Source organism: Scyliorhinus torazame, chromosome 9, assembly GCF_047496885.1.
Source record: "Scyliorhinus torazame isolate Kashiwa2021f chromosome 9, sScyTor2.1, whole genome shotgun sequence".
NCBI classification, from domain to species: Eukaryota; Metazoa; Chordata; class Chondrichthyes; order Carcharhiniformes; family Scyliorhinidae; genus Scyliorhinus; species Scyliorhinus torazame.
In genome coordinates this window covers 270313218-270336826 of record NC_092715.1, presented here as the reverse complement: position 1 = coordinate 270336826, position 23609 = coordinate 270313218, and the positions used below count along the sequence as shown (strand labels likewise).

The following is a 23609-nucleotide window of genomic DNA, read 5'->3' as shown; positions in this document are numbered from 1 at the left end:
TGTGGGGAGTCTGCACATCCTCCCCATGTGTGCGTGGGTTTCCTCCGGGTGCTCCGGTTTCCTCCCACAGTCCAAAGATGTGCAGGTTAGGTGGATTGGCCATGATAAATTGCCCTTAGTGTCCAAAATTGACCTTAGTGTTGGATGGGGTTACTGGGTAATGGGGATAGGGTGGAGGTGTGGACCTTGGGTAAGGTGCTCTTTCCAAGAGCCGGTGCAGACTCGATGGGCTGAATGGCCTCCTTCTGCACTGTAAATTCTATGAAATCTATGTGCAGGTTAGGTGGATTGGCCACACTAAATTGCTCCTTAATTGGAAAAATAAATAATTGGGTACTCTAAATTTATTTTTAAAAATGGTTAACTGCACAGATATTTAAATAATTGTACAGATTTCTCCACAATGTATAATATCAGCTGTTTTTTGTTAATTATAGAGGGTTACATTATGAAATGAAATGAAAATCACTTATTGTCACAAGTAGGCTTCAAATGAAGTTACTGTGAAAAGCCCCTAGTCGCCACATTCCGGCGCCTGTTCGGGGAGGCTGGTACGGGAATTGAACCGTGCCTCTGCTTTCAAAGCCAACGATTTAGCCCTGTTATAATTTAGATGTAGAATTCTGGCATGGAATTCACAATCATTTTGTTTCTTCTTCCAGCTAGTTTCTGTGAACAAGCAGAAAATTCCGATGACCTTTATCTTGTCTTGGTAGATTTGCCTTGAGTGAAGCTGTGGTAAACGTACAGCGAGCTGAGAGCTACTCCCATGGGATAGAACGACCCTCCATGTCAAACCCACAATCATCTGGTCAGGAAGCCACGGCTAGGCTAATGCCTGTTTCCTAATAACCCTCATGCACATGATATCTGTACAATGTTGCAATATCAGCAGATTTCACTCAGATTGGCGGCAGACACATAATAATGCATGTGACAATGATCAGAGTGAAAAGTGGTATTATTTTGTCTTCACCCTGTGTACTTTATAACAGAAGGACCATTGTGCTGAAATAATATTATCAATCTGTCATGACACTGTGGTCCTGGCTGGGTTGTTTAACAAAAGTCATGCCTGTTATAGAAGATTAAGGAGTGATTTAATTGAGGTGTTTAAGCTAATTAATGGATTTAATAGGGTTGAAAGAGTGAAGCTATTTCCTCTGGGGTGTGTGTGTGTGTGGGGGGGGTGCGGGGGGGGGGGGAGCCCTGAACAAGTGAGATGTGCCCCCTTAAAGGGATAGCAGCATGTCGTCCATCACTGGAAGGGAGGTGTGTCATGTGACCTAGCCTCAGTTTCACTTTGGCCTGTGAGCAGAACCCAGCACACACAGCTCTGCTGCTGATGTCATCAAACTTCTATCTTTGCATAAATATTGCCATGGGCCTAGTCTTTATTTTCTTTTTAAAAATTCAAATTAAAGTGGCAATTTAACGTGACCAATTCACCTACCCTGCACATCTGTTTGGATTGTGAGGGTGAGACCCATGCGGACACGGGGAGAATGTGCAAACTCCATGCAGTCAGTGACCCGGGGCCGGGATCAATCCCGGGTCCTCAACGCCGTGAAGCAATAACCACTGCACCACCGTGCTGCTCCACCATCTGCCTAGTCTCAATAAATGAACCCACAAATCATTTACACAATTCCTTGTGAGCGATTGGTGCCTTTGTATCAAAAACACAACAGGCAGGAGCTTAAAATTTTAGTTTGGCCATCAGGAGTGATGTCAGGAGACACTTATTCACACAACGGGGAGTGGAAATCTGGAACTCTCTCTCCAGAAAAACTGTTGCGGTTGGGGAGCAATTTGTGATGAATATAGGAATTTCAGATCGATTATATTATATGTATTTGGTGCAGTAAGGGTTAAAACGCCTGGGTTAGTGTATGACTGCTGCAGTCATGTTTTTAAAAATCCTGGAGTGAAAGGCAGCTAACTGCCAGGATTTTGGAGACAGCGGTGCAATTAAAGCATCATAAAAGTAAGAGCATAATTCATTCCAGCCACGGACACTGTTTACTGAAGTTGGGTACATGGAACTTTGTTTATTTTAAGAGGGTTCCCTGGGGAGTAGATAATTAGAGGCATCGGGCGGGATTCTCAGTTCCGCCGCACCCATTTTCTGGTTGTGAACTGACAAGAAGCCGGGCTCTCAATTCAATTCAGTTCTTATTGGTCTATGAGCAGCTTCCGGAAAGGCTGGCAGTTTAACAGTAGTTTGAGACAGGCAAGAATCTGCAAGCTGGATCCTGAAGGATCTCTCTTTCTCAAAGTGGTTTATCTAAGACATCTCTTTACAGCAAGTATTTCTGAGGTCTGCTCACTTTATTTGAAAGTAGATTCTGACTTCAGATAAGTTTTGTTTGAGTGGTGATAAAGGTTAAGGGTTATTGTTCCATTGTATTAATAACCATTGTTTAACTGGTAATTAAATGCTATATTTGTTTTGCTTTGGTAAGGTAGTGTTTATTGGGGTTATAAGGAAGAGAGAGATTCAAGTGGGAAACTGGATACTCCCTATGGTCACAAAGGAAGGACAACATACATCTTTTTCCATACCTTGGCTGTCTACTGTGAACAAGGACAGACATGAAATGAAAATCGCTTATTGTCACGAGTAGGCTTCAAATGAAGTTACTGTGAAAAGCCCCTAGTCGCCACATTCCGGCACCTGTTCAGGGAGGCTGTTACGGGAATTGAACCGTGCTGCTGGCCTGCCTTGGTTTGCTTTCAAAGCCAGCGATTTAGCCCAGTGCTAAACATTGACTATGAGGTTCAACAGCACCTTCAGTGTGCCAGAGCAGACTTTGGTCACCTGAGGAAGAGAGTGAGGACCAGGACCTCAGTCCAGCACCAAGCTCATGGTCGACAGAGCAGGAGTGAAACCCGCCCTCCTGTTTGGCTCAGAGATGTGGACTATGTACAGCAGGCACCTCAGAATCCTGGAGAGGTACCGCCTGTGCTGCCTTTGCAAAATCCTGCAGATCCATTGGCAGGATAAATGCAGCAACATCAGTGTTCTCGCTCAGACCAACATCCCCAACATTGAAGCATTGACCAGGCTCGCTCAGCCCCGCTGGGTGAGTCACATCGTCCCCATGCCTGACACGAGACTCCCAAAACAAGCACTCTACTCTGAGCTTCGACAGCACAACTGAGCCCCTGAGGGCAGAGGAAACACTTCAAGGGCCGCCTCAAAGCCTCCTTGAAAATGTGCAACATCCCCACCAACAGCTGCAAATTCCTGGCCAAGTTCGCCTGAAGTGGAGGGAATGTATCCGGGAAGGAGCTGAACACCTCGAGTTTCATTACTGAGAGTAAGCTGAATGGAGTGCATGGCAACACGGGCACCCCACCCAGCTGCTCCTACCACCACCATCTGCCCCAGCTGTGACAGAGACCTTAGGTAGCTCATTGGAATCCTGAATCCCGTGAGAACTCAGTGTTGGTGTGGAAGCAAATCGCTCTTGATTCCAAGGGACTGCCTGAGAAGAGTGACTACTGTGATTGGGGTTTGACAGAACATTCTTCACTCCAAGTCATGAATGGCAAGAATTCGCATTGAAGTACAATTTTGAACATGTAACTTCAAGCCCTCATTTTCCACAGCCCAATGGAAATGTGTCCAGATTATGAAACAGCTACTTAGTAAATCAAAAGATTCACAATCTAATTTTTATCTAGTTTTACTCAATTACAGGACATCCCCTTTATCTACAGGATTATCTCCATCTCAAACGTTCCACAGCAGAATTCTGAGGACGACTCTACCTCAGTTACATTTTCCTGATCCTGAACAATGTTGCACTGTGAAGAAAATTCAACAACACAAAATGAAGCAAAAGAGATATTTTGATCTACATTCATCTACTCTATCTGAGAATGATACTGTTAGATTAAGACTTTCTGAAGGAGGTTGGTCTGACATTGCTCGCATAATTAGGCAATTCTCTCCAAAATCTTATCTGATAAGAACTTCGGATGGAAACATTCTGAGAAGAAATCGATGAGATCTACTTCAAGTCACAGATACTGAAAAGATTTTCCCTAATCTTGATTTGAACCAGACAATTTCGAAATAAATTGAACAGCAAATGCATTCAAATTTGATGATCAACAAAGACATTAAAACTTCTTCATCACCTTTGACGTTAAGAAGATTGACAAGGAGAAGAAGAAGACCCAATCATCTGAATTTGTGAACTTTTTTTTTCATGATTCAAGTGATTACTGTACATCGTACTCACTGCATTTCATATGTAACTAAATTTTCTTATAATATTTGCAAGAAAATGTAAAAAAAAAGGGGATGTAGTGATTTCTGTATATCAATATACATGATCAATGTATGTAAAAGTAGTACAGTCAATTCAACACTAGATGTCTCACTATCAGATAGTATAAAAGAGACTTTCCCGCTCTTTCTGAGAGTGTGCTTCAGGAGAATGAACAGACAAGACATAGATTAGCTGGAGAGAGAGAAGTTATAAGTTATTTCATTGTTATATTGTATAGTTAATTGGTTATCTTTATTGGATTTTATTTCTTTTACTAGCTGAATATTAAGTACAAAGGACTCACAGAATATTATTTATATTACTCATTAAATTAGTTCATCTTTAAAAGACTATTGTTTATTTCATCAACTTGGCTGCTTCAAAGAGTAATAAATAACAGCCAGATGGTCTCAAAGTTCGTTAAAGTCAATGGAGTGTAGACACTGTTGTGATTGGATTTGGATTGGTTTATTGTCACCAAGCTTCAGTGAAAAGTATTTTTCTGCGAGCAGCTCAACAGATCATTAAGTACATGAAAAGAAAAGGAAATAAAAGAAAATACATAATACGGCAACACAAGGTATACAATGTAACTACATAAACACTGGCATCGGATGAAGCATACAGGGTGCAGTATTAATGAGGTCAGTCCAAAAGAGGGTCATTTAGGAGTCTGGTAACAGCGGGGAAGAAGCTGTTTTTGAGTCTGTTCGTCCGTGTTCTCAGACTTCTGTATCTCCTGCCCGATGGAAGAAGTTGGAAGAGTGAGTAAGCCGGGTGGGAGGGGTCTTTGATTATGCTGCCCGCTTTCCCCAGGCAGCGGGAGGTGTAGATGGAGTCAATGGATGGGAGGCAGGTTCGTGTGATGGACTGGGCGGTGTTCACGACTCTCTGAAGTTTCTTGCTGTCCTGGGCCGAGCAGTTGCCATACCAGGCTGTGATGCAGCCAGATAGGATGCTTTCTATGGTGCATCTGTAAAAGTTGGTAAGAGTCAATGTGGACCTGCCGAATTTCCTTAGTTTCCTGAGGAAGTATAGGCACTTTTGTGCTTTGTTGGTGGTAGCGCAACGTGGGTGGACCAAGACAGATTTTTGGTGATGTGCACCCCTAGGAATTTGAAGCTGTCAACCATCTCCACCTCGGCCCCGTTGATGCTGACAGGGGTGTGTACAGTACTTTGCTTCCTGAAGTCAATGACCAGCTCCTTAATTTTTCTGGCATTGAGGGAGAGATTGTTGTCGCTACACCACTCCACTAGGTTCTCTATCTCCCTCCTGTATTCTGACTCGTCGTTATTCGAGATCTGGCCCACTATGGTCATAGTGTCAGAAAACCTGCAGATGGAGTTGGAACCAAATTTTGCCACGCAGTCATGTGTGTACAGGGAGTAGAGTAGGGGGCTAAGTACGCAGCCTTGCGGGGCCACGGTATTGAGGACGATATTGAGGTTGGTGTTTATTCTTACTGATTGTGGTCTGTTGGTCAGAAAATCGAGGATCCAGTTGCAGAGTGGGAAGCCAAGTCCTAGGTTTTGGAGCTTTGATATGAGCTTGGCTGGGATTATGGTGTTGGAGGCGGAGCTGTAGTCAATAAATAGGAGTCTGATGTTGGAGTCCTACTTGTTGAGATGCTCTTGGGGTGAGTGTAGAGCCAGGGAAATGGTGTCTGATGTGGACCGGTTGCAGCGGTGTGCGAATTGCAGTGGATCAAGGCGTTCTGGGAGTATGGAGGTGATGCGCTTCATGATCAACCTCTCGAAGCACTTCATTACGACTGAAGTCAGGGCCACTGGTCGGTAGTTGTTGAGGCAGGTTGCCTGGTTGTTCTTTGGCACCGGTATGATGGTGGTCTTCTTGAAGCAGGAAGGCCAATCTGACTTCGGAAGCTGTGATGGTGGGTATGGGTGAATTATGGGCGGCTGGGGCACTCGACAGCGGATTGTTGGTTTCCTGCTCGAACCGAGCATAGAATGCATTGAGTTCACCGGGGCGGGGTGCGCTGCTGCTGGAGATACTGCTCGGCTTCGCTTTGTAGCGCCAAGCCGCTCCGGCGCCGGCCCTCCAATTCTTTGGCGCCGATTCTCGGGGGCCCGCGGGACCACCACAGCGCTGGTCGGGGCCGTTGAAAGCCGAGTGCCCGTCGAGTTCGGCCGCGTCCCGACGGCGTGTGTTGCGTATGGTCCCACTCGGGGTTCTGGCTGCGGGGACCATCCTGGTGGGGGGGACCCAGGTCCGGGGTGGGCCTCCACAGTGGCCTGGCCCGCGCTCGGCGCCTACCGATCGGTGGGGGCCTATGTTCCTCCGTGCTGGGCCCCTGTAGGGCACCGCCATATAGCACTGGGGCCGGCGCGGAGACAGGAACCCACGCGCATGCGCGGACTCGCACCGGCCGTGGCACGCCAGCTTCCGAGCGCCGAGGCAACGGACACCACTCCGGCGCCATATTAGCCCTCCAGGAAGGGATGCATACCCGGCCCTGGCAGCCCGTTAACGCTGGAGTGGCTTGCTCCGCTTTTGACGCTGGCGTCAGAACGTGGCCGTGGGATCGGAGAATCCCGGCCATGATCATTCACATCCACCTGAGGAGAGCAGACAGGACTTAGTTTAACATCTTGGGCGGGAGTCTCCAACCCCCCGCCGGGTCGGAGAATCCCGGGGGGGGGGGCGGCGTGAATCCCACCCTGCTGATCCGACGCCGGCTGCCGTATTCTCCGGCGCCGGTATTTGGGCGGGGCGGGATTCCCGCCACGCCGGTCAGGGTCCATTGGCAGCGGCCCCCCCCGGCGATTCTCCAGGCCCCGAGGGAGCAGGGGGATTCAACCCCAAATGGAGGCCCCCATGGTGGCCTGGCCCGTGATCGGGTATCTGGGGTGGTCCTGTGCTGTGGGGACACTCCTTCCTTCGGCGCTGGCCGTTGTAGGGCTCAGCCGTGGCCAGCGCGGAGAAGACCCCCCCTGCGCATGCGGCAGAATACGCCGGTGGTTCCGCGCATGCGCTAACCCATGCAGTCCCTTCGGCACCGGCTGGCGCAGCTCCAACCTCTCCGGCGCTGGGATAGCCCCCGGAAGTGCTGAGAATTCCACTACTTCCGGTCGGCCCAACGCCAGAGTGGTTCGCGCCGTTTTTGATGCCTGCGTCGGGTTATCATGGCGATTCGGGAGAATTCCGGCTCTTATCTCGAAGTACTCACTCTCCAACAGTATTATACTCTCTCTGCTTTGTCGACTTGATGTTTATGGTCTATCATGGGGGTGGGCTTGAAACCAAAATGTTCTGACTTTGAGTCACAGCTGATACCTTGGGCTGGATTCTCCGCCGCTGGGATGCCCTGTTGTGCCAGCAGCCCGGAGGTTTCTGATGGCACGGGGCGGCTGCCCCACAATGGGCAACCCCACTGACCAGCCGGCCTAACAGAGCATCCTGCCGCTGGGGTGAAACAGAAATGTGGCGGGGCGGAGAATCCTGCCCCTTGTGCCTGATTTCCGTCTCTTTGTGCAGGCGGGAATTGGGAAAGTAAAAAATACAGGATTTGTGACTGCAAATTCCAATTTTCAGAGCCTTCCCAATCCCCCGCTATTGTTGCGTGGCCTTTTCATCAGCCTGGAATTCTTTGAGTGCGAACCCCTCTTCTGAAGTCGGAGTCACAAATGTGAGGACCAGAGGAAATTTGACGTTCCTTCCCCAAACTGGTGCAATGTGCTGGTGTAGTTTTAGGAATTGCTACAAAAAGGTCCACCATGATTGATAGTTTGTGGCCAGTGGGGGGAGACTGCTGAGGAGTCCGGAACATTCTTACAAGTAGGTTTTAAATGTTTTGACACCTTTTAGTGTCACGATCAGGTGTTCTATTTTAATGTAGATGTTGTTTTACTGCTGCGATTGATCATAGGATTCTGTCCTGCAAAGGTGAGTTTCTCATTGACCACCATTGTGTAAGTGTTGACATTTATTGCAGTACTTTTTTCACTAGAGAAAGTGGCATAATTCATTCAAATATGCTTGGAAACTCTCCTGTCATGTTTGGAACTGAGATTTAAATATCTAGAAATTTTTATCTTTGAAGATATAAGACCTTGCTGTTGAACAGCAAACAAATGTCAGCAGCTACCACACTCCCTTCAATGGTAGCCGTCTCTTTTCAAATGGAAATGACCGCCATTTGCAGTGTAAAAAATTGATAATCTGGGGCGAGATTCTCCAACCCCCCGCCAGGTCGGAGAATCACCGGGGGCTGGCGTGAATCCCGCCCCCGCCGGTTGCCGAATTCTCCTGCACCGGATATCGCGCCGTGCCAGTTGGCGGGCCCCCCCCCCCCCCGCGATTCTCCGGCCCGGATGGGCCGAAGTTACGCCGCTAAAATGCCTGTCCCACTGGCGTAGATTAAACCACCTACCTTACCGGCGGGACAAGGCGGCGCGGGCGGGCTCCGGGGTCCTGGGGGGGCGCGGGGCGATCTGGCCCCGGGGGGGTGCCCCCACGGTGGCCTGGCCCGCGATCGGGGCCCACCGATCCGCGGGCGGGCCTGTGCCGTGGGGGCACTCTTGCCCTTCGAACCTTCACCACGGTCTCCACCATGGCGGAGGCGGAAGAGACTCCCTCCACTGCGCATGCACGGGAATGCCGTCAGCAGCCTCTAATGCTCCTGCGCATGCGCCGCCCGGAGATGTCATTTCCGCGCCAGCTGGCGGGGCACCAAAGGCCTTTCCCGCCAGCTGGCGGGGCGGAAATTCGTCCGGCATGGGCCTAGCCTCTTAAGGTTGGGGCTCGGCCCCCCAAGATGCGGAGCATTCCGCACCTTTGGGGTGGCGAGATGCCCGACTGATTTGCGCCATTTTGGGCGCCAGTCGGCGGACATCGTGGCGATACCGGAGAATTTTGCCGCTGGCGTTTCATTTTCAATGCATTGCTTTGGTGACATTTCACAGGGTTTGTATTGATAACTGGGGCTATTCTGAATGTTGGGCTGAGTATCAAAAAGTCAAGAGCCACTTATCTCAGCAGGACGATTATGTTCACATTGTGATTGAGAGTTTTAAGAAGTTACTGAACAATTATCTGTCTTTGATGTTGTAAGTAGCTGCATGTTTGTTTTTTATAGCAGATTGACCAGTTCGGGGGATTTAAATCCTTTGAATGTGTATTATGGATGAGAGTTTTTTTCATGTATGAAGTGTCTTAGTTGACAGCTCCATCCTTAAGGGATTACAGGAGCAGAGGGTCCTGGGTGCAAATGTGGATGGATCATTAAAGATGGTAGCACAGGTGGAGAGAGCAGTTAATGACGTATTCAGTATTCTGGGCTTTATTAATAAAGACATAAATTACAGAGAGCAAGGAGGTTATACTGAATTTATACAAGACACTAGTTAGACCCCAGCTGGAATATTGTGCACAGTTCTGGGCCACACTGTAGGAAGGATGTGAACCCATTGGAGAGAGTGCAGGAGAGGTTCACAAGAATGGTTCCAGGGATGAGAAACTTCAGTGATGAGGAGAGATTGGAGAGGTTGGGACTGTTCTCCTCGGAGAGAAGCAGGTTAAGAGGAGATTTGATAGAGATGTTCAAAATCATGAGGGGGCTGGACAGAATAGACGGGGAGAAATTGTTCCTGCTCGGAAAAGGACCGAGAACAAGAGGGGCACAGATTTAAAGTGATTTGCTAAAGAAGCAAATGTGATGTGAGGAAAAACGTTTTCACCCAGCGAGGGGTTCAGGTCTGGAATGCACGGCCTGGAGGCAGGTTCAATTGAGGAATTCAAGAGGGCATTAGATGATTATTTGAATAGAAGCAATGTGCAGGGGAACGGGGAAGAGGCAGGAGAATGGCACTAAACCATGATGCTCGATTGGAGAGCCGATGCAGAAACAATGGGTCGATTGTTTAGATTGTTAGAACTTTATTTTTTAATTTCCACTTGAAAGATATTGGGAGGTCTGCGTAGAGTGGATACTGGGTGATTGGATATGGAGACATACAGCGAGAATGGAGGGGGTATGGAGGGCCGATGGGGTGGAATGGAGGATATGAGGGTACGTGGGGGTATGAGAGAACATGGAGAGGTGATAGGGCAAAAAAAGTGACCAAGAATATGGGGGAATATCTGAGTATGGGTCCTCGTAAATTTAAATGTCAACGTAATAATTGTAATTTAGCTGGTTGTCTGAAATTGTATATTCCAGCTGGGCCACAGAGGAGAGTATGGTCTTAAAAAGTCTTCCTCCTCAAACCTGCCATAAAAAGCTATTTGAATTTTCCTCCTCTCAGCCCCCATGTTTCTTTAAGATGTGCATTAGCCTATTGTCCCATATTTTAATGGGGGCCAAGGGGAACTGGCTCACCCCATTGCCCCTAATTCCTCTTTTCCGGCATTGAATAGTTACCACCATTATACACCAGAGACTGGGTTACTTTGCATATAAATAGTTTTAGTGTTTTGGAGATGGAATCAGGCATTGTTCTCCTTCTGTTACTCAGCTCTTCAAAGAATAGTTTCTTCGGGCAGCACGGATAGCACTGCTGCCTCACGGCGGTCCCAGGTTCGATTCTGGGTCACTGTCTGTGTGGAGTTTGCACATTCTCCGCGTGTTTGCATGGGTTTCGCCCCCACAACCTAAAGATGTGCAAGGTAGGTGGATTGAACACACTAAATTGCCCCTCAATTGGCAAAAATGAATTGGGTACTCTAAATTTATTGAAAAAAAGAATAGTTTCTTACCGTGCATTGTTCTTTAATTCCCCTCTTTTGGTTTTAATCAATAATGCAGGAGGTGCATTTATCTCTATCAGTAAGAGATATAAATTGTTTTTCCATGTTATATCACATTGTAATCTCTTCCTAAATGTCCCTTCAAAACATTCCGGTAACACAGTAGTGCAAATGGGATTGCTGGAAATATTATAATATTCAGCAACGTTCTGACATTTATCAATTTGACTGTTGCACTACAATATTGCATTACGGAGGATCACATTACATTTGATAAACAACAGAGAAACAGGCAATTCAGCCCATACAATCCATGCTAGTGTTTGTACTTTTCTTGAAATTCTTCCTATTTTTCCTTGTTTAAATCTATCATCTTCCCTTCTACCTCACCTTGTTGAGCTTCCACTCAACGCATCTACAGTGTTCACGTCAAACTTTCCGTGTGCTCGCGAGTTCCACATTCTCAACACACTTTGGGTAAAGACGTTTTTTTCTGAATTCCTTATTGGGTTTGCTGGCCAGCACCCATTGTGATGGAACCTAGTTGTGCTGCTCACCACAAGAGGAAACCTCCCTGCATCAAAACTTTTCATCATTTTAAAGACCGCTTGACTATGTCATCCTGCAGCTGCCTTTTTTCAAGAGAAAAGTGACCCAGCCTGTCAATCCTTTCCTGAGATGTAAACTTACAAATTTCTGATATCGTCCTGGGAATTCTTCTCTGCACCCTCTCCAGTGCCTCTATACAATACAGCGACCAGAACTATATGCAACTGAGTGTAGTTTAACAAGGGTATAATTACCTACTTTTCAATCCTCTCTCTCGCTTCAGTTACCATAGCAAGAAGTCTTACAACACCAGGTTAAAGTCCAACAGGTTTGTTTCAAATCACGAGCTTTCGGAGCACTGCTCCGTCCTCAGGTGAGGAGCTCCTTCCTCAGGTGAAGGAGCAGTGCTCCGAAAGCTAGTGATTTGAGACAAACCTGTTGGACTTTAACCTGGTGTTGTGAGACTCCTTACTGTGCTCTCCCCAGCCCAACACCGGCATCTCCACTTCATTCAGTTACCATGGCCTAAGAGGGCTTTGGAACCCACAGAATCCACATGTTTGTCCATTGTTATGCTCGGCAGGGGACTGCAGTGATTTGGTGTTGCCTCTTGCAGGTTCCTCGTGACCAGGAGACTCTCCCACTCGCCATTGGCATATCGTAAGGATTTTCAGATTGATAATCTGCCAATTTGGCCACATTTATAATTTCACCTTCCCCGGCCATAACTCCTGAAGTGAGACTTGAACCCAGATCTTTGAGCTCAGAGGTGTAGGGACACTAACATTGCCCACAAGGCACTCTTTTCAATTCTATCCCTCTAGAAATAAAGCCTAGTTTCAATACTCACTCCTAAATTGAAAATTGCCAGTATGAAAAAGAAGTATGAAATATATTTACCCTCAGCATGTTAGTGGTCATAAAATGTGATGCGTTGGGGCGTACAGCCTTGGTGGTGTAAAGGTTGCGAAATGGCAGAATAAGCATCCACCTAGATTTGGCACTTTAATTCGCTGTCATGATAATTTATTGTATTAATCCCAGCTTGGAAAAATTGGAGAATGTCTGGAATATCTGGAACCTGGTATTCCACCCACTGTAGCGAGATTGTAAGCTTACGAGGCGACTGAATATTTGCCCCGATGTTCAGAGGAACAAGTAATTTTGCAAACAGAGACAGTAACAAGTGGCATAATTATCAATTTCCAAAATTAAGGCCATTGGGACAACTTTGAAACAACAAAACAATAGTCAGTTTATTTGTGAATGTAAAATTGATACGATATAGACATTCAAAGAATATTCTCAATCAGTAAGTGATGGGTCCTTAACCCATGGCTTGGAACTACAGAATAGTTGTACAATATTAATGTCGCAACAACTGGTGTTCTTTTTTAAAATTTTTCATGCCAAACAAGCTTTGTCCTAGATGGTATCGAGCTTCTTGAGTGTTGTTGGAGCTGCACTCATCCAGGCAAGTGGAGAGTATTCCATCACACTCCTGACTTGTGCCTTGTAGATGGTGGACAGGGTTTGGGGAGTCAGGAGGTGAGTTACTTGCCACAGGAATCATAGCCTCAGAACTGCTCTGGTGGTCACAGTATTAATGTGGCTAGTCCAGTTCAGTTTCTGATCAATGGTAACCCCCAGAATGTTGAAAGTGGGGGATTCAGTGATGGTAATGCGAGCGAATGTGTATGGGCATATAAACATAGATACATGGACGATAGGAGCAGGAAAAGGCTATTTGGCTCATAGGGCCTGCTCCACCAGTCGTCACGATCATGGCTGGTCGTCTACCTCAATCGCCTAATCCTGCTTTATCCCCATAACCCTTGATCCCATTCACCTCAAATGCCATATCTAGCTGCCTCTTGAATGTATTCAATGTATTACTTCCTGTGGTAATGGTGATGGTTTGATTCTCTCATGTTGGAGATGGTCATTGCCTGCCACTTGTGTGGCGTGCAAATGTTACTTGCCACTTGTCAACTCAAGCCTGGATATTGTCCAGCTCTTGGACATGGATTACGTCAGTGTCCAAGGATTCATGAATGATGCTGAATATTGTGCAATCGTCAGTGACATACCGACTGCTGTCCTTATGATGGAGGGAATGTCGGTGAAACAGCTGAAGATGGTTGGGCCGAGGACACTACCCTGAGGACCTCCTGCAGTGATGTCCTGGAGCTGAGATGATTGACCTCCATCCACTACAACCATCTTCCTTTGTGCCGGGTATGACTCCAACCAGCGGAGAGTTTCCCCTGATTCCCATTGACTCCAAGTTTGCTCAGGCGATTTGATGCCATCTCGGTCAAAAGCTGCCATGATGTCACCAAACCAATTAATCGCAACAGTCTTGGTGTAAAACAATGGTGGGATGTGACTGTCACACCTTTATCCATCACTCTGTCACAGCCAGTCTTCAATATTGCCCATTAAACTTTCAGGGAACACACAATGAAAAAAACATTGAACACAGCTGCTTTCCCCAGGAATTCTCTCTCTAAGTCACTCCTTGCAATTCCCTGATCTCAATATCCTGTCCCTTGCACTCGCCAATCCCCATTCCCCAATGCCAGGTCTGTTAAGTGCTAGAAAAGGGTTTGACGTTGTCTGATCCCATTGAACAATAATGAAAGCACTAAAAGAAAGGTGGTTAACAGAACCATTAGAGAAAATGGGTTCTGCTTTTTACACCATTTCTGACAATTGACATACCCAAGTTGTGGCATTGCTGGTTATTGCTTTCCTAGATCCATTCACAGATAGTCACAAACCTTCCACATCTACCGCGGGACTTTCAAATCTCCTCCAGTTGTCACCGCATAGAGTTCATGACCTGAGTTTTAACAGGAAATGCAAACACAAGTGGGACGCTTGTTCTTGAACAAGAAATCTTCTCCTTCCCTCCAAAAAATGTCCACACACATAAACAGCATCAGGAAAAATGTGATGATTTGAGCAGAGTTGTATGCACATTGGAATCTAACCTTCACTGAATACATACTGGCTTTGTGCCAGGATTGATGAATTGTAATGGTATGCAATGTCAGTTGTCTTTCCTTGTGTTAAGACAAGAGTCTGCCTTCATCCGAGGACCATCTGTTTTTGATCTTTGTCTCTCAGACTGGCTTTATTTTTTAATGTAATGATGTATTCTAATGCCATAATGCTGATTCAAATGGCAAGCTGTGTGGAGAGTGTAAAAATTATATTCCCTGTGCGACAATGTAAACATCAGTGAATCAATTTTAAAAATCAGTTAAAGCTGCTAATGAATGAATGACTCTAATTTTAAGTGTTGTGATGTTCTGAAAATAAAAGTACTTCCATAAGGACTCTGCAGCCATTATTGATGCTGCATCTAGAGGTTTGGAAGCTTCCAGATTCTAGACATAGCTTGTCAGCCTTCCAGACAAGTAGGTCACTCTTTAATCAATTGGAAAGGCAGAAGCCTCCTATCTGTGGAACTCATTGAAAGCACACATTGGCAGAAGAAGAACAATTCAGCGAATGGTCCTTTTTCAGATTCAAAGACTCCCTGTTGTGGGTTGGGGTGGGGGTGGAATTTTAACGAGGGTAAAAGCAGAGTGTGTGGGATAAATAGCTTGTTTAGTGAGGTGGCCCAGGAACTCTGGGCCAAGCGGTTGCCTTGTGGGCTGGAAGTTCTGACTTGCCCAGGTTCTGGATGTGATTGATTGATATTTATTGTCACAGGTACCGAAGTACAGTGAAAAGTATTTTTCTGCAGCCAAGGGAATGTATACAGTACGTACATAGTAGACAAAAGGATAATCGGCAGAGTACATTGACAAATGATACATCAACAAATAGTGATTGGTTACAGCGCGGAACAATTATCATAGAATTTACAGTGCAGAAGGCGGCCATTCGGCCCGTCGAGTCTGCACCGGCTCTTGGAAAGAGCACCCTACCCAAGGTCAACACCGCCACCCTATCCCCATAACCCAGTAACCCCACCCAACACTAAGGGCAATTTTGGACACTAAGGGCAATTTATCATGGCCAATCCACCTAACCTGCACATCTTTGGACTGTGGGAGGAAACCGGAGCACCCGGAGGAAACCCACGCACACAAGGGGAGGATGTGTAGACTCCGTACAGGCAGTGATCCAAGCCGGAATCCGGGACCCTGGAGCTGTGAAGCAATTGTGCTACCCACAATGCTACCGTGCTTCCCAAACAAGGGCCAAACAAGAGCAGCATGCAACTTGATTTTGTTTGCGTGCTTTGGGACATTACTGGGCTCGCTAACAGGGCCAATAGGAATCGTGATGGTGTCTTTCCCAGACTGAGATTGATGACTCATGTCGCGGAAATCATAGGAGCATCGCTCCCTGCCATGTCACTCGGATACTCACCGAAGATTTGTCAGGCACAAGCTCAGTGTTTATTCCTGGGAGGATGTGACTTTTAACAGCTTCAGACCAGGCAGACTATTTTGAGCAGCTGTTTCTCCAATCCAATGGGCGTATGCACAACATTTTCCACGTGGATGTCACAGCGAGAAGGTTCACACCCACAGCAGCGAAACACCATGAATGTGAGATGGTCACTGATAAATCCAATAAAGAATTCAGCAGAATCTTCAGGGTGGTGGAAAGGTGGCGAAAATAGGTTGAATAGCAGAAGTACATTTAAAGCAGAATCTGGATGAAGTACATGAGGGAGGAAGGAGTAGTTGCCAGGATGAAACGAAGAACAGTGAAAGGAGAATGCCGTGGATTAGAAACACTGATCCAATTGGCCAGATGGTCTTCTGCTTGTTGTACTTCTGTGTAATTCTGTGCCGTATGACTGCAACTTATCAAAAGTCACCGTCAGTTAATTAAGGGAAAATAGGTGTGCAGAAAGCATTTATTGTGGATAATATGGAGCAAAAATAATGTAAAATAAGAATTGCAGAAACAGAGGATTGCTACCCATTCTAAGTATCCCAAATTGCAACATGTTAGAAATCGGACACTGGCCGCTGAATGAAAATGAAAAATGAAAAAATGAAAATCGCTTATTGTCACAAGTAGGCTTCAAATGAAGTTACTGTGAAAAGCCCCTAGTCGCCACATTGACACTGCATTGGCTTTAATCTCATATTATCAGCTGATATAAGTGAAAGTCACGGTAAATATTTTACAGCATTAATGGGCACCTTGTTCCCAAGTTCAATATTCACATCGATACAGTGGCAGGAGTTCAAATTTAAAATGTCATGGATGGAGCCCAAAGTGGAGGAATTAAAGAATTCCAAGAGGACAAAAGACCCGGAATAATCACCTCAAATCTTCCGGTTTGATGGGTAGCTGTCATTTCAATCCACTGACTGGAATTATGACTGTCTGTTCATTCCAGGCTTCACATCCTCACAGCATCGTGGCCCAGAGATTCTGCCGGAGGCCTCTCGAGGCAGGATTTGGCAGGGTAGAGTATACACTTAACCCATTGAAGGCCCCACCAATATCCCAGACACAGCAGCACTTGGGCATCGCAAGCAGGCACCTGTGTCATTCATGGGCTTAAAGCAACATGCATGCACCCGTATGGGCCAGTGGCGCAATGGATAACACGTCTGACTATGAATCAGGAGATTCCAGGTTCGACTCCTGGCTGGCTCGGACTTAAATCTATAGGGGCTGGTTTAGCACAGGGCTAAATTGCTGGCTTTGAAAGCAGACCAAGGCAGGCCAGCAGCACAGTTCGATTCCCGTAACAGCCTCCCCGAACAGGCGCCGGAATGTGGCGACTAGGGGCTTTTCACAGTAACTTCATTTGAAGCCTACTTGTGACAATAAGCGGTTTTCATTTCATTTCATTTCATAAAGACCAAATGTTGTGTCAGCATTGAATAAACGTCTGAGACACAGACAGAAGCTGGTACGTCTTCTCTGCGTATCTCTGATAAACCAGAACACTAAAGAGTGGGAATGACTGGGATTTGCCAACTTGTGGGATCCAGACCCCTACCTCTGGCCACCAAAATCTCAGCCCTTCTCACTTTGCAGGTGGTGCAGCCAACCAGGTGCAGGCAGGTGACTGAGGAGATCTATGATAATGTGGAAGCAACTCTCCTCCTTCACCGCCCATTTTTATGACTTGCCTTCTGCCCTGTCACAGCCACCCGTATCCCATATCCCTCATCACCTTCCCACAATGGTTACAATCTGAAAGCGCGATTGGTGGAGATTCAATAATAACTTTCAAAAGGCAATTGGATAAATATTTGATTGGGAAAATTTGCCAGGTTATGTGGAAAGATCCAACACAAATAGGAGGGACCACTCCTGCTGGCCTCTTGATTTGATGAGTTCTCCCATTACCCCTGATATAATAATAATCTTTCTTATTGTCACAAGTAGGCTTACATTAACACTGCAATGAAGTTACTGTTAAAAGCCCCTAGTCGCCACATACCTCAGTACAGTGAAAAGTATTGTTCTGCGTACAGTTCAGATAAAACATTCCGTACATGAAAAGAAAATATATAGTAAGGTAAGCATAAAATATACAATGTAAATACATAGACACAGGCATCGGGTGAATCATACGGAGTGTAGTACTACTCAGTAGAGACGATGTGTGGAGAGATCAGTCCAATCCATAAGAGGGTCAGTCAGGAGATTGGCAACTACGGGGTGGAACTTTTTTTGAATCTGTTATTGCGCGTTCGCAGACTTTTATATCTCCTGCCCGATGGAAGAAATTGGAAGAGTGAGTAAAGTGGGTGGGAGGGACCTTTGATTATGCTGCCCGCTTTCCCCAGGCAGCGGGAGGTGTAGATGGAGTCAATGGATGGGAGGCAGGTTCGTGTGATGGACTGGGCTGTGTTCACGACTCTCTGAAGTTTCTTGTGGTCCTGGGCCGAGCAGTTGCCATACCCGGCTGTGATGCAGCCAGATAGGATGCTTTCTATGGTGCACATGTAAAAATTGGGAAGAGTCAATGTGACATGCAGAATTTCCTTAGTTTCCTGAGAAAGTATAGGCGTTGTGCTTTCTTGGTGGGAGCGTCGACGGGGGTGGACCAGGACAGATTGTTGGTGAAGGGTTTAACAAGTCATTCAGTTGTACTCAATAAGGTGCCTCACCACCACCTTCTCGACCAGAATTAGGGATGGACAATAAATTCTGGGGTGAATGAATTTATGTCAATTTTGGTGATATTGGATTAAGACTACTGCTCACACCAAACATAATAGTCTATTCAATAGTAGTTTGAATTTTAGTTGTGTCTGCAAAATATGATTGCTCGACATTATGTGTTTTAAGGTTTATGTACGATGTTGTCAGTTCCTTAACAATATCACATATACTTTTCTTACCTAAAATCAATATAATGTATTTTCTCTCAATAAATAATGCAAGGCTGAGTAAGACCTTCTTCATATGGATCCAAGCTTTGACCTATTCTCAGCAATTTAACCTGTCATAATAATTGTAATTTAAACAGTGGTCAGCATTAATCCATAAGGACTTAAATATTTTTACATTACACACCAGGAGAAGAGTAAGAGGTTTCAGCATCGGTTTACTGGCAGCATTAAATTAGGCAGAATGCTCGGTTGTTATTTTAAAGAGGGAACTTGTCATTCAAATACTTTTTTAAAACAGTTGTGCAAACTTCTGAGCACCTTTTTATTCAGTTCCTTTTGACTGCTTACATCTAAATTCAAACTGAAACTAAAAGAACAGAATTTAGTCAACCCCATTACTGGTGTCTGTGCCTGTGTCTAGGCCTTAATGTCGGGAGTTCTATCCCTAAACCTCTGCACCTCTTGCCTCTGCTCCTTTAAGACATTCCTTAAAACCCACCTCTCTGAGCAACGCTCACCTGTCCTATTGTCTCTTCGGTTAGTATCACCCCTGCGATAGTACTATGATGATGGTGCTATACAAATGCACGTTATTGCTATTGTTAAACTAATGCCAGGTGAATTGCGACATCCGAAATAGTTCATTGTTCAGCTGAGCAACTCCTTTAAACCAATAATGTCACCAGAAATCTTCGTATTCTTGTTTAAATAAACAGAAATGTGCGTAACTAAGCAACATTAGCCACCTAGAATTAAAACAATGAAATTCTTACATATGTGTACAGCACATGCACCAGTAGATACACATGCATACATACACATACACACATGTGGGCAGCACGGTAGCATAGTGGGTAGCATTGTTGCTTCACAGCGCCAGGGTCCCAGGTTCGATTCCCGGCTCGGGTCACTGTCTGTGCGGAGTCTGCACGTTCTCCCCGTGTCTGCGTGGGTTTCCTCCGGGTGCTCCGGTTTCCTCCCACAAGTCCCGAGAGACGTGCTTGTTAGGTGAATTGGACATTCTGAATTCTCCCTCTGTGTACCCGAACAGGCGCCGGAATGTGGCGACTAGGGGCTTTTCACAGTAACTTCATTGCAGTGTTAATGTAAGCCTACTTGTGACAATAAAGATTATTATTATTATGCAGACACACACACATGCACACACGTATATACAGACACACACACACTAAAACAGTCTTCACAAGAAAAGCTGTAGGAGGGTCAATAGGGACTCGAAACGTTAACTCTGTTTCTCTCTCCACAGACGCTGCCAGACCTGCTGAGCTTTTCCAGCATTTTCTGATTTATTTCAGATTTCCAGCAGCTTCAGTATTTTGCTTTTATTCACAGAAAAATAACCTGACACCCGAGGCAAATTTAGTTTTAAATAGCAACAGAAACATAGAAAATAGAAGCAGGAGGAGGCCATTCGGCCCTTCGAGCCTGCTCCCCCATTCATTATGATCATGGCTGATCATCAAGTTCAATACCCTGATCCCACCTTCCCCCCATATCCCTCGATCCCTTTCGCCCCAAGAGCTGTATCGAATTCCTTCTTAAAATTACACAACATTGGCCTCAACTACTTTCTGTGGGAGTGTATTCCACAGATTCCCCGCTCTCTGGGTGAAGAAATTTCTGCTCAATTCGGTCCTAAAGGTTTAACCCTTATCCTCAAATTATGACCCCTAGTTCTGGACTCCCCCACCATCGGGAACATTCTTTCTGAATCTGCCCTGTCTAATCCTGTTAGAATTTTGTAAGTTTCCATGAGATCCCCTCTCACTCTTCTAAACTCCAATGAATATAATCCTAACCGACTTAGTCTCTCCTCATATGACAGTCCCGCCATCCCAGGAATCAGTCTGGTAAACCTTCGCTGCGCTTCCTCTAGAGCAAGAACATCCTTCCTCAGGTAAGGACACCAAAACTGCGCACAATAGTCCAGGTGTGGCCTCACCAATGCCCTTTACAATTGCTGTAAAGCATCTCTATTCCTCTACTCAAATCCTCGCGTTATGAAGGCCAACATACCATTTGCCTTCTTCCCTGCCTGCTGTACCTGCGCGCTTACCTTCAGCGACTGAGGCACGAGGACAATCAAAGACAATCACACAATATGAGAGATTGGAACTATTGGGAGAAATCTATTGTCAAAAGATGGAATCACGAAATAGAGATATTCAGAGTGAGCTCGATCTCCGTTTGGTAACATGTGTGGAAACTAAATTATTTTTGTCAATGGAAAATTCCACCTCCCTTCTCCTTTATCCAAGGCAGTTAATTCTCTATCAATTAGCTCAGTTGTCACAGCTTCCAGAATGCTGAGTGTAGCTTCCAAAACACTGTGAGGTTTCCTTTTTCGAAAATAACAATCCCCCACCAATTTTCCAACATAAATCTGGGAATCTGGGGAAATGTCAGCAGCCATTCTCTGGCGGAGGAACGGGAATCTGGAGCATTGCGGGGCGTGGGGAGAGCAGATTGAGAGAAGAATTAAAGTGGAAAGAAAAATAAATGTACAGACTGGGAAAAAAAACTCGGAGAGAGAAGCAAAAGAGACGTAAATATCCGAGCCAAAGTATCCCTATCCCGGTTGGATGCTTTAGTGGAGATTCTCTTTAACCGTGCACTAGGAAACTATCCAAGAATGTCAAGGTAAATGCAGTCTGATTGTGAGTTTGGAAAACTGTAATAAATTGCCCGAAACATTTAAGCAAATTAAATTAGACATGTCGATTCAAATGGTACTCTATATAGTTCTGATTTTACTCAGAATTCACTGAATAGCCACAGAGCCAAGAGGAAGCATGGATTTGTCTGTAATTACTCAAAGATGGAGCTTCTCAGGTAACTGGAGACACAGTCAATGCTGTATTCATTAGTAACTGTATTCAACTCGAGTCTGATTTTCAAACTAAATTAGCATTATATTGAGTGCAATTTTTAATGTTTGCGATTGTGCAATTCCTTGTAGGGTAAAGGATATGACAATGTCTGTTCAGATACAGAGCCAATTGTTTTCCCATTTCACATGGCGATAATATATCAGTGGCGGGAGTAAAACCCATCTGTTGAAAGGTGCAAAGGAATCAACAGTGAAGGGGTAAATATTGCAGGGCTTAGGGGACAGAGCAGAGGTGTAAGACTAACTGCTTAGCTCTGCCATGGGGCTAGCACAGTCACCATGGGCTGAATGGCCTCCTTCTGGCTGGACGTTCTTGGGCAATCACTCCATTGAATGAATCTGTTTTTTTTGCTGTGGATCACATTAACCAGATTACAAGTTCATTGTTAAACTGCCAAGGTGACAACCATAATCCGCGTGGGGCAGGAGGGGCTCTTATTCGGACATTGATGTCATTAGCAATGGTTGCAGAGGGCATGTATCAAGTTTGCTTCCTCCTTCAAATAGAACAAGCACTAAAGATTCCCTTAAATAAACGACCGGGAATACTGACTGGGAAGTGGGAAGGGCGGCACAGTGACACAGTGGCAGCACCAGGGTTCCGGGTTCAATTCTGACCTCGGGTCACTGTCTGTGCGGAGTCTGCACGTTCTCCCCGTGTCTGCGTGGGTCTCCTTCGGGTGCTCCGGTTTCCTCCCACAGTCCAAGGACGTGCAGGTTAGATGAGGTTACAGGGGTAGGGCAGGGGAGCGGGCTGAGGAAGAGTGCTCTTTCAGAGGGTGGGTGCAGACTCGATGGGCTGAATGGCCTCCTTCTGCACTGTTGGAATTCTCTGTAGCAACATAATCCTGTGCTGCTGACCACTAAAAATACTGAGACATTGGGGAACAGAGCATTTTTGAGGTTTGTAAATGGAATTGTGTCCAAGGATCTGGATAATCTCAGCAATGCCACCAATAACTCCTGGAGTTTGACAGTGCTCTGAACTGCACGTTTTACTGTGGCTTCTCAATTGCTGTTCTATGGGATGGAGGACTTGATGTTGACCTGAGTTATGGCCTCATCAATTCTACCTCTCCAACATTGCTCCTTTTGCTGGTCCCCTCCTCCACCATATCATGGAATCATACAGCACACAAGGAGGCCATTCATCCATCATGTCTGTGCTGGCTCTTTGAAATTGTAATAGTGCTTAGTTACATTTTTAATAAGCTGTGTGAAATCAGACATCTGAGCAGCAATTAAGACCCACAAGTCTGTGGTCACAAAGATTTGTGTTGTTAGGATGTTGGATATCATTCGGTAAGTCTTAATGAAGTCTTCATAGTCTTAAGTAGGTTTACTGTATGTATTTATTAACTACAAGAACTCTGTCCGTAAGTATAGACAGTAAAGGGTTCAAGCTCACGCTGTCTCCATGTTCGCTTGTGCACATGGCTGTCAAACGCTAGACTGAGCCCAAGGTCATATGCTCTCATATCTCACTGTCTGAGCAGTACTGTAGTCAGACCCACATTAACCCTAAACGTGCCAGGCCCTTATACTACACCTTCCCTCAAGTCTTCATCCAATGTATTTCAATCTATTCCACTAACATTTGCCCCTTCAAGCCTCTGAGTTCAAACCCTTCCATATCTCGATCACATTGTTGCTGCCCCACCCCGCCCCGATGCCCCCTGATCCACAAGTTACCTCCCTACATTGGCAAGCTGAGCTCCTCGGTCCAGGAAATGAGGTAAGTGTGGCCTTGACGTGCGTTCCTCAGCCAAGCCAAAAAGAGGGTAAGTCCCATTGAAGGGTTAATATTGGGTACTAACTACAGGG

General features: G+C 45.8%; 1 non-coding gene across 1 annotated transcript; it reads left to right on the top strand.

The window, feature by feature from the left end:
* Window positions 1-17107: 17107 nt before the first annotated feature.
* Window positions 17108-17180, top strand: trnah-aug (transfer RNA histidin (anticodon AUG)). The gene has a single exon. It is a non-coding gene; the product is annotated as a tRNA-His (tRNA).
* The last annotated feature ends 6429 nt before the right edge of the window (window positions 17181-23609 follow it).